Source organism: Felis catus, chromosome A1 (genome assembly GCF_018350175.1).
Source record: "Felis catus isolate Fca126 chromosome A1, F.catus_Fca126_mat1.0, whole genome shotgun sequence".
Lineage (NCBI taxonomy): Eukaryota > Metazoa > Chordata > Mammalia > Carnivora > Felidae > Felis > Felis catus.
In genome coordinates this window covers 146004781-146017391 of record NC_058368.1, presented here as the reverse complement: position 1 = coordinate 146017391, position 12611 = coordinate 146004781, and the positions used below count along the sequence as shown (strand labels likewise).

At 36.8% G+C, this 12611-nt stretch overlaps 1 pseudogene; it reads left to right on the top strand.

The window, feature by feature from the left end:
* The first annotated feature begins 10112 nt into the window (after window positions 1-10112).
* LOC101092415 lies at window positions 10113-10741 on the top strand (annotated as a pseudogene).
* The last annotated feature ends 1870 nt before the right edge of the window (window positions 10742-12611 follow it).

Sequence of the window (12611 nt, the reverse complement as noted above, 5' to 3'; positions counted from 1 at the left end):
AGTGACTTTTGTGGATTTGGTATTGGGGTAATGCTGGACTCACAGAATTAATCTGCAAGTTTTCCTTCCTCTTCTATTTTTTGGAATAGTTTGAGAATAGGTATTGAACTCTTCTTTAAATGTTTTGTAGAATTCATCTGTGAAACCATCTGATCCTGGACTTTTGCTTGCTGGTAGTATTTTGATTAGTGATTCAATTTCATTGCTGATAATTGGTCTGTTCAAATTCCCTATTTCTTCCAGATTCAGTTTTGAGAGGTTATGTTTCTAGGAATTTATCAATCTCTTCTAGGGTGTCCAATTTGTTGGCATATAATTTTTCATAATATTCTTTTATAATCCTTTGTATTTCTGTGGTGTCATTTATCATTGCTCCTCTTTAATTTTTGATTTTATTTGAGTCTTTTTGTTTTGTTTGTTTCTTTTTTTAATGAGTCTGGCTAAATGATTATCAATTTTGTTGATGTCTTCAAAACATCAGCTCCCCATTTCATTGATCTGTTCTATTATTTTTTCAGTTTCTATTTCATTTATTTCTGCTTTGTTTTTATTTATTTTATTTTATTATTTTATTTTATTTTTTTTAATTTATTTTACTTTCTTCCTTCTACTGTTTTTGGGTTTTGTTTGTTCTTTTTACAGTTCTGTTAGCTGTAAAGTCAGGTTGTTTATTTGAGATTTTTCTTCCTTTTTGAGGTAGACCTGTATTGCTAAAAACTTCCCTCTTAGGACCACTTTTGCTCCATCCCATAGACTTTGGACCCTTGTGTTTTCATTTTCATTTGTCTTCATTTTTTTCTTCTTTGATTTCTTGGTTGACCATTCATTGTTTACTAGCATGTTATTAAAATTCCATGTATTTGTGTTCTTTCCAGATTTTTTCTTGTGGTTGGTTTCTAGTTTCATAATGTGTGGTTTGAGAAGATGGATGGTATGACTTCAATCCTATTGTATTTGTTGAGACTTTTTTTTTGTGGCCTAACATGTGATTCTGGAGAATGTTCCATGTACACTTAAACAGAATGTGTATTCTGCTGTTTTAGGATGGAATGTTCTGAATATATCTGTTAGAGCCATCTGGTTCAATGTGTCATTCAAAGCCACTGTTTCCTTGTTTGTTTTCTGTTTGGGTGATCTATCTATTGATGTAAGTGGGTGTTAAGGTTACTTTTATTGTATTACTATCAATTACTTCCTTTATTTCTGTTATTAGTTGTTCTAAGTATTTGGGTACTTCATGTTGGATGCATAAATATTATTCTGTCTTGTTTGTTCCCTTCATAATTATGTAGTGTCCTTCTTTGTATCTTTGTTTTAAAGTGTATTTTGTCCTGGGGCACCTGGGTGGCTCAGTCAGTTAAGCATCCAACTTCAGCTCAGGTCATGGTCTCACCATTCATGAATTTGAGCCCTGCATTGGGCACTGTGCTGACAGCTCAGAGCCTGGAGCCTGCTTCGAATCTGTGTGTGTGTGTTTCTCTCTCTGCCCCTCCCCTGCTTAGGCTCTGTCTCTCTCTCTCAAAATAAACATTAAAAACATAATACTAAAGTGTATTTTGTCTGGTATAATTATTGCTTCCTTGGCTTTCTTTTAATTTCCATTTACATGATAAATGCTTTTCCATCCCTTCCCTATAAATCTGCATGTGTGTTTAGGTGTGAAATGAGTCTCTTGTAGGCAGCATATAGAGGAATCTTGCTTTTTTTTATCTATTCTGTCACCCTATAGCTTTTGATTAGAGCATTTAGTCCATTTACATTCAAAGTAATTGTTGATAAATATGTACTTATGGCCATTTCTTACTTGTTTTGTGGTTGTTTTGAGTTCTTCTCTGTTCTTTTCTTCTCTTGCTCTCTTATCTCATTGTTTGCTGGCCTTCTTTAGTGATATATTTGGATTCCTCTCTCTTTTTTTGCATATCTATTACTGGCTTTTGATTTGTGGTTACTATTAGGTTTATATGTAATGTCTTATGCCTAAAACAGTCTATATTGAGTTGATGGTTTCTTAAGTTTGAACACATTCTATGAGCACTAAATTTTTATTCCTCTTCCCTCCTCCCTCATTTTAGGTATATGATGTCATATTTACATCCTTTTATTTGTGTAGCCCTTGACTGATTTTTATAGATGTACTTAATGTTACTACTTTTTGCTTCCTACTTTTGTCACTCCTGCTTATGGTCTTTCCTTCTACTTAGAGAGTCCCCTTTAACATTTCTTATAAAGCTGGTTTAATGGTGATGCATTCCTTTAATTTTGTTTGTCTGGAAAACTCTTTATGTCTTGTATTCTGAATGAAACATTTTCTGGTTAGAGTGATCTTGGTTGCAGTTGCTTTTTCCCCCCAGCACTTTGAATATATCATGCCATTCCCTTCTGTCCTACAAAGGTTCTGCTGAACAATCAGCTGATATAGCCTTATTGGGTTTCTCTTGTATGTAACTGTTTTCTTTTCTCTTACTGCCTTAAAAATTCTCTATCATTGCTTTTTTGCCATTTTAATTACTGTGTCTTGGTGTGGACCTCTTTTCATTGATTTTGTTGGGGGCTCTCTGTGACTCCTGGTTGTGGATTTCTGTTTTCTTTCCCATATACAGGAAGTTTTCAACTAGTATTTCTTCAAATAAATTTTCTGCTCTCTTTTCTCTGTCTTTTCCTTCTGGGATCCCTATGATGCAAATGTTATTATGCTTCATGGTGTTGCTAAGTTCCCTAAGGCTATTTTCCTATTTTATTATTATTTTTTCTCTTTTCCGTTCAGCTTGATTGTTGAACTCTGCCCTGCAGGTCACCGATCTGTTCTTCCACTTTCCATTTCCACTCCCCCTACTGTTTTTTCTTTTCCTTGAGTATATTTTTAATTTTAGTTTTTTGAGTTCTTAATATCTGAATGGTTCTTTTTTATGTAATCTATATCTTTGTTGAGGGTCACACTGAGGTACCCCACTCTTTTCTCCAGCCCAGTGAGTATCTTTATGACCATTACTTTAAATTCTCTATCAAGCATATTACTCATCTCCATTTCATTTAGCTCTCTTGTGATTTTTGTCCTTTTCTTTCATTTGTGACATAGCCTTCTGTCTCTTCGTTTTGTCTAACTCTCCGTTTCTGTCTCTATGTGTTAGGGAGGTCTCCTATGTAGTGGCCTTACAAAGAAGAGGTCCTGTAGTGCCCTGCAGTGCAATGTCCTCTGTTCACCAGAACCTGGCACTTCAGGGATGTCTCCTATGTGTGTTGTGTGCACCCTGTTGTTGCCTTTGCCTTCAGCCCCATCACCTGCAATGGCTCTCTTTGCCTGTTGTGGGCAGGTTTTATTCCCTGTGGTGTTAGAGAACCAGTCTGTGGCCATGTTGGTATTGAGTTGAGTCAGACTAGGCTTTTGCCAGAGCTGCAGTGACACTGATCTGCAGGGTGCTCTCCCTGTGTTTTCCCCTGAGAAGCTTTCATCAGTGGATGATGCCTGTGGTCAGAATTGATGTCTGCCCTCAGCCCACTGCTGGGGCCACAGCTGGACTGGTGTGTGCGCTTCTCCTCCCCTCTCCCCAAGGCAGGAGTCACTTTGGCATGTGTCTGGCCCATGTAGGGGCTGCTTGCACACTTCCAGGCTTATGGCACTGCTTTGGACTGGCTGTGGCTAAAGGCATACAAGAGGGGGCAGGTCTGCAAGAGAATGCAGAAGTGGAGGTTATTTCATTTCTTTTTAATTTTTAAAAAAAATGTTTGTTTGTTTATTTAGAGAGTGCAAGTGGGAGAGGGGCAGAGAGAGGGAGACATAGAATGTGAAGCAGGCTCTAGGCTCTGAGCTGTCAGCACAGAGCCTGATGTGAGGCTTGAACTCATGAACTGTGAGATCATGATGTGCGCTGAAGTCAGATGCTTAACTGACTGAGCCACCCAGGTGCCCCAGAGGTTATTTCATTGTTAGTATTATTTATAAATATCTCTTCACTGTTATATTTTGAGATTGACACATTATTTCATGATATTGTGTAATAGCTGTGAAATGGTTAACAAACAATTTAGAAAACTTTTTAGAAAGAATACAGCATGAGAGAGAAGTGAGCAATTGTAATTCTGAAAAGAAATTAAGCTCTGATTTTTAAGATAGTATTCCTAGAGGCTGAGCTCTTTTCTTTAAAATAATAATAAAATATAAATCCATTCAAACTAGTTTCCTGTCAATTAAACAACTGAATCAGATTTATTGTGTGGTAACATAAACCAATGGATTGCACAGAAATCCTTGTTTGAACCAGATTAAAACATTATTTGTTAAAAACAAAGTTGTTTTGCTTTTGTGTATACGCAAACCCCTTCCCTTACTGGCATACTGAAAGGATTTGCCATTTTCTCAAAGGGATAGAATCCAAATAAACACAATGTATATACTGGTGAACCCTCACTCTCCAAGATATTATTTCCTAATGGACAATAATAGGATCATTGCTCTGAAGTAAGGAAGCAAATGTCCTCACATATGAAAAAACCTGACGTATGAGAAAACTGCACATGATTTTTATTTCATTTTAAGCAAGACTAAACCCAGAATAGAAGTGAAAAGTAAGAGGGATATTTTGGCCTAAAAGGCAAAGAAAACATCTATTTTACTGATGTTGTTATAACTGAAAAGAATTTGTATAATACTATGATTTCTTAATAGGAATTAAGCATCAAATCTTTCTCGTCCCTCTTGTTAACAAAAGAGACAATGAATGCTTCAGACTGACTCTGCACATTTTATTTGATTTTTGAAAAACTGTTATAAGTTCTAGTAAGTAATTACATTTCAAGGAGTGGGATTCAAGATTATTCCATTTACATTCCTTTAAAAAATGTTTATTTATTTTGAGAGAGAGAAAGTGTGTGTGATTGTGTGCGCACGTGGGGAAAGGGCGGAGAGAGAGAATCCCAGTCAGGCTCTGCACTGTCAGCACACAGCCAGACTTGGGGCTCGATCTCATGAAGCATGAGATCATGCATGACCAGAGGTGAAATCAAGAGTAGGTCACTTAACCTGACTAAGCCATCCCGGTGCCCCAACTTCCATTTATATTCTCAGGGAAGATCTTTTTGATCTTTTGAACCATTAACAATTGAACATTAACAGTTGAGGGGAATAGTCATGTAAAGGAGTGATTACAACAGTGGCAATGCTTTTGGGACTGTGGGAGCCTAGAGGATGGGAATCCAGGTGTGGGTATGATCTTGTATTCCTCAAAGATTTTCTTCTGACTTCAACTCAGTTGTTTTCCTCTCTCCTCATCCTCTCTCACTCTTAGGTTTTCTTGATAAACCAGAAAATTTTTTAAATGAAGAGAGGTTTCTTATGGTTAGGTTGACAGGCAACTGAGGTGGGACAATAAACTTTATTATAATGGACATTGATGTGGCCAATATTCTTGAATTTGGAATTCAAGGTGAAGATCTTGAAAGGAAGCCTTGAAGAGAGCTGTCCCCTCCACTCCTGGGATGGGGAACACTTCCTTTCATTTAGTGTGGTTTATTTGAGGGATAACCCTGCTATTTAGTTTCCCAACTGGGATGCTTTTGGAACAAAAGACGTGGTATTCATAATTACACTGAGATAATAGAAGTAATCAGGACTGCCTCAGAAAAAACAGGATGTATGTTCATCCTACTTAGTTACAAGTACATCAGTTCTTACGGCAATCCATCTATCCGTCTGTAGATCATTTTCTACTGTTTACACAAGTCTTACGTATGTTTTCATTCTTTTGTTCTTCAAGAAATTTAGTCTATTTTTTAGGTCTTTCCACAGTGAAATGGGGTTAACTTCATACTATACAAGTTTAAGGTTTGCTTTTGAGACTTTTAGGGGTGGAGAAAAGAAGCCTATTCTCTCTAGGATGATGTGTATAGAGCACAGGAGCTGCAGGATATGTGGCCTTCTAATACATTTTGCTTTGTTCTCTGTTGAGAATTTAAAGAGCAAAACAAAAAAACTTCCCCTCCTGAGCCACTTGATGACTTTGGCCAATTAGGAAGGCATACTTGGGTGGTGTGGATGCAGAGAAGGAGTGTGGCTATGACTGCTTCAAACTGAGCAAAGCAGAAAGCTTATTCAAACATGACTGGCTGACCAGGTTGCTGTGTTGACATGCAAGGTTGTGTGCTGATGAGATCTACTAGGCAAATATTGCTCTGGGAAAAGTGCTTCAGAACTAAGCATGTGGGGAGCCATATATGAGCTTGAATGAGGATATATTCCTAGAAATTTATTTTCATACCTGAAAAAGACTTTTGAAGTCATCTGTCCAACACTCATATTTTATAAATGGGGAAACTTAAGCTCAGAAAAGTAAGCAGGGCCAAAACAAGGTTTCTCAGCTCCTTTTCCAGGGCCTATGAGCCAAGTCTGTTGTTGCATAGTACCAAGTGCATGATTCAAATACACTGCAATGACATGACTTAGAATGTATAATGGATGGGGAGTGGGCTTCATTAAATTTTGAGCGGGCTTAATATCAGAACTTTGATTACCCCCTACTTGTCACTTAATAATACTGACTTGGTCATTAGTTGTAATTCCAGTTCTCCTATTAACTACCAGGAAGAACTTTGGGGAAATCATTTCACAGTGTGGTTTCTTTCTCTGCAAGTTGTGGAACTAAGCTAGATTAAATTCTTTCAAAGGCTCCCTTCATCTTGAATTCCCAGCTAATCAACTCTTCTCATTTTACCACCCTGATGTGTCATTTGAATAGTAATTACGGTATAGATCCCAAGGCTGCAAGAAATTAGCAGAGGTCAGACAAAATGTTCTGCTTTATTCTCACTTTTTCTTAACTTCCCTATTCACCCTTCTAATCATTCTCTCTTATTTCTCCTTATTATCCACCATTTCTTTTGTTTCTATTTCTTCTTTCTGTTTTATTTCTAAATTTTCTCACCTCCCCATAAAAAAGTAAAAGCAATTATTAATATTAAAGTAACAAAAAAGAGAGAGAAAAGATATATTCCCTTGAGTGTAATAAGTCTAATTTGCCCTACCATAGATAGCAAAATATTCACGGGAAGAACCATAGAGGCATTATCCAACTAGATGCTCTTCTGAAAAAGGTGACAAAAGTTTATCATGACATTATTAATCACTAGGGAAATGCAAATGAAAACCACAATGAAATATCATCTCTACCCCATCAGGAACACTACTATCAGGAAAATAAAACAAAACGGGAACTACGTGGATAAGGATATGAAAAATTGGAACTTTTGTACACTGTTGGTAGGAATGTAAAATTGTGCAGCTGCTATGAAAAACAGTACAGTGTTTTCTCAAAAAGGTAAAAATAAAGTCACCAGATAATCCAGCAATCCCACTTCTGGATAAACGTCCAAAAGAATTGAAAGTAAGGACTCAAACAGATATTTGCACAATCATGTTCATAAAAGCATGATTCACAATAGCCAAAAGTGGAAGCAATTCAAATGTCCATCAACAGATGAATGGATAAACAAAATGTGACACGTACATACAATGGAATATCACTTAGCCTTAAAAAGGAAGGAGATTCTGACACATGTTACAATATGAACTTTGAGATCATGCTGCGTGAAATAATCCAGTCACATAAAAGACAAATACTGTAGGATTCCGCTTCCATGCAGTATCTAGGATAGTCAAATTCATACAAAAAGAGAGTAGAATGGTGGCTGCCAGGGACTAAGGAGATGGGGAAATGGGGAGTTGTTTAATGAGTATAGAGTTTCAGTTTTGTCAGATGAAAAAGTTCTGGAGATTGGTTGCAGACCCATGTGAGATATACTTATCTCAATACTGAACTATATATACTTAAAAATGGTTAAGATGATAAATTTTATGTTATGTGTATTTTACCACAATTTTTAAAAATGAGGGTGATTAAAAAAAGAACTGCAATTGTAAACTATAATTTTTCACACAACTATTAAGGGCTTTTTTTTTCTTTTTCTATGATATTAAATAGATTACTCATGGAAACATTTTTCTAGAAATGTCTCCTCAGGCAAAGGAAACAAAAGCAAAAATAACTATTGGGACTACACCAAAATTAAAACCTTTTACATAGTAAAGGAAACCATCAACAAAACAATAAGGCAACTGACTGAATGGGAGAATTTATTTACAGATGATATATCTTATAAGCTGTTAATACCCAAAATATATAAAGAACTTATACAACTCAACACACACACACACACACACACACACACACACACACACACACAAATAATCCAATTCAAAATGGGCAGAAGATCTGAACAGACATTTTTCCAAAGACAAACAGATGGCCAACAGATACATGAAAAGATGCTCAACATCACTAATCATCACAGAACTGCAAATCAAAACCACAATGAGCTATCACCTTACACCTGTCAGAATGGCTAGAATCAAAAAGATAAGACATTACAAGGGTTGGTAAGGATTTTGAGAAATAAGAACCCTTGTGCACTGTTGGGAATGCAAACTGGTGCGGCCACTGTGGAAAGCAGTATGAAGGTCCTACAAAAAATTAACAATAGAATACCATATGATCCAGTAATTTTACTATTGGTATCTACCCAAAGGATACAAAAACACGAATTCAATAAAATATATGCACCCCTGTGTTTACTGCAGCATTATTTACAACAGTCAAGGTATAAAAGCAATCCAAGTCTCCATCCATAGATGAATGAATGAGTGGTATATACATACAATGGAATATTATTCAGCCATAAAAAATAATAAGATCTTGTCATTTGCAATGACATGGATAGACCTAGAAGGTATGATGCTAAGTGAAATAAGTCGGACAGAGAAAGACAAATACCATATGATTTTACTCATATGTAAAACTTAAGAAACAAATGAAAAACAAAGAAAAAAAGAGACAAAAAGCCAGACTCTTAAATACAGAAAAGAAACTGGTGGCTGCCAGAAAGGATGTGGGTAGGGAAACAGATAAAATAAATAAAGGGGATTAAAGGTACACCTACCATGATGAGCACTGAATAACATGTAGAATTGTTGAATCATTTATGTTGGACACCTGAAATTAATACAATACCATATGTTAATTACACTTCAATAAAAATATAAATATTAACCATTCTAAAGACAAGTAAGTTCCCATATGATATTGTAGAGTAAGATATGAACAAAAATAAAAGGTCAATGACAAAAGTGCTGAAGAGACTTCCGTAGTCAGTAGGATAATAAAGAAAGCAAATTTAGCGAATGAAGTGGAAAGAAACTTCTTCAATAGAAATGGTAATGAGCCACTTTCTGGAACACTAATATGTGATCTGAGCAAACGGAGCATAAAATACAATGTGGGCTCCTCTTGTTTTCTTTAAGGTCTTTTATCATTTAATATGAGCATTCAACAATTTTGTAACATACTGGTGAGAAGAAATTCTTTTTATTCAGTTTATCTGCCAATAGACATTTTAAATGATAAGAAATCCTTCAGGCAACTAAAACTCTTTTAGAAAATATATCCACATTCTTTCTGTTGAAATCTTAGCACAAATGCTAGAGGACTAAAACATATGTGAGGAAATTTCTAACAGCAAGTGAGTGGCCTGTTCTCCACTACTATGGTTCAGAGTTGCCCTTGATTTTGAACAACATCTGAGCCATTAGTACAGCTTTATTGCTGAGGCCATGGCCCAAGAAGACTCAAGCACTGGTATATGCCTCACCCTTCAGAAAACCAAGTAGAATCTCTAGCTATCTGCCTTCCAGAAGGCTGTTACTATAAATCCTACAACCTGACCCCCTTTGCTTCAGACACCCCAATATTTCAAAGTTGATTTAAAGGTACCAATTCCTATTTTTCTTCTCCATAGGCGTTATAAGCAACTAAACATACAATTTTCTAAGGAAAATTAATTATGAGATAATTTAATATGCTTTGATGTGCTCAGACAGCAAGTTGGAGTCAGACTTTGCCACAAATGTTAGAAATGTAGGAAATTGACTCCAATTGCATATAATAAACAGATCACAGATCACTGAATGTGATAGCCCAATCAGCCTTTAAAAAGTTTTTTGTTTGTTTGTTTAAATCTAGGGAGCCTCAGTCAGACAGGCCAGAAACACTTCTAGAAGGAATAGCATGATGGCTGCCCAAGGAGAACCCCAAGTTCTCTTCAAACTTGTATTAGTTGGCGATGGTGGTACTGGGAAACTACATTCGTGAAACATCATCTGACTGGTGAGTTTGACAAGAGTGTAGCCACCTTGGGTGTTGAGGTCCATCCCCTCGTGTTCTTTATCAACAGAGGACCTACTAAGTTCAAAGTATGGCATACAGCTAGTCAAGAGTAATATGGTGGGCTGAGAGATGGCTATGACATACAAGCCCAGTGTGCCATTATAATGTTTGACAACACCAAGGGTTACCTACAAGAACGTGACCAACTGGCAGAGAGATCTGGTACGAGTATGTACAATCCCCATTGTGCTATGTGCAACAGAGTGGGCATTATGAACAGGAAAGTTAAAGCAAAGTTTATTATCTTTCACTGAAAGAAGAACCTTTAGTACTATGACATTTCTGCCAAAAGTAACTACAACTTTGAACAGCCCTTCCTGTGGCTTGCTAGAAGACTAACTGGAGACCCTAACTTGGTGTTTGCTCTCACCCAGCCAGAGGCTGTCATGGACCCAGTTTTGGCAGCACGGTATGTGCATGATCTAGAGGTTGTTCAGACAACTGCTCTCCCGGGCAAGGATGACAACCTGTGAGAAAGTGAGAAAGTGCAGCTGGAGCCCAGCATCAGAAGTCTGGTTTTACGTTGAACTGTCCTGTGATGTCAGGGGCACAGTGCCACTTTAGCTACATAGCTAAGTGGAACATGTGCTTCATCTTTGGAATGCTGAAGGAGATGAATGGGCTTCAGAGTGAATGTGGCAGTTTCAAAAGTACCTTCATTTTATGGACCTGCATATTTAGCTGTTTTGGTACAAAGCTGTTTCCTTCCTGAGTTTCAAATAAAAGACTGTTATAGTAGTATCACAACATCCAGTGGTGAAATCCCGTTTGTCACTGTCCTTCCCATTCCTTTTCATTTAGAATCAGAAGAAAGGTGTATTTCAAATACCTTAAAAATAAATAAATAAACAAACAAACAAATCTAGCATTAGGAAAAGATGTGACTCTTTTCATGTGTCTGCCTTGACCCTGGTGGAGAGGGTTGTTCTGAATTTAATCCATACTGGCTAGCATTGTTCTCAGGGCTGATAAGCAAACAAAAAGACCTACTATGAGCACAGATTCAAGGACAGTGGTGGCAGTCCCTGACTCCTAAGAGTTTTAAATGTGGTTATCATTCTTTTTTCATTATTTTTCATTTGTATTTAAATGTTGAAAACATTCAAACTTTAAGAGTTCCAGCGCAAGTTCCAACTTTCGCCACATTTATGCATTTGTTGACGTTCTTGTTCAAAATGTTATTTGCATCTCAACCAAAGAAAAACACAATGGGGTTTTATATGATTTAGTTAGAATTTCCTGAGCCTCTAAGGGAATTCGAATTAGGGTTGGCAGTTTAAACAATACATCCTGTATAAAAGTTATAGCACAATGAAGGCATCTATAGAGACACAGTCCACACACCACAAAGGCTACAAATCTCAACCAGGAAGGTCAGCATGTCTGTACCCAAAGATCTTCAATGACCTTCCTGAAATATCTAGTTCTTTTCCTTTGAAGAAAATGCTTCACGAGGTAGAGATGTGCCAGTGTCTCATGCAATGTGTGAGCTGCTGTGGTAAGTGATCCCCTGTTTCCCTTATGGAACAAGTAATGCATTGTAACCCTTAACAGAAAACTCCAGCTGTCCCTTTACACGCCAGCCTTTTGGCAAAGGTTCAGATTTTTTTCCCCCTTGAATAGTCATAATTCATAGAGAGGGCCAGACACACAGATTTCTTTTTTCAACTGACTTTGTGTTTCTTTGGCTATCTTATCCCTAATTGCTCCCTGCAAACTCTCCCCTCCATGCTGGTAAACTAGAGGGAACCAGTTTCATGAACCAGTAAATACAAGGCTTAAACATTCACTCTGTGAGACATATACAACATTTATTGCCAATTTTGATTCAAGTAGAGAGGAAAATTGCGTAAGTCGGTTATTAGGAGCTGCAGGTGTGCCTGGAGAGGGAGAAGTCTTCTTATTCAGGAACTATAGATAATCCCTCTTATAAAACTTCCCTAGTTGTAAATTTTTTTTTCTCATCCCTTTGGGAAATGCTGTAAGCAGGAAATCGCATATGTGCATTAAAAGTGGGGTGATAAGCCAATTTTGCCAGACGGTACTTTCAGGAAATGACTGTGAATTTTGAAATTTTGTTGACTCTTCAAAAATTTCTGATTTACTTGAACTCAATTTTAACCAAATTATGCTATATGTGATTAACTTATTTTGTACACATGTCTTTTTACATGCCTGTGAATAAGCTTCCACAAAAATAATGTCATTTGAATTGGCAGGAAGTCTTTATTTCCTGTCCTGAAGTATACTGTAAATGAGAACATCTGAGCAAAGGCCTCATCCTTTGTTTTTTTTCTTTTTTCTTCTGTCTACTGAGCTGTGCATTATAAATTCTCATTGAAG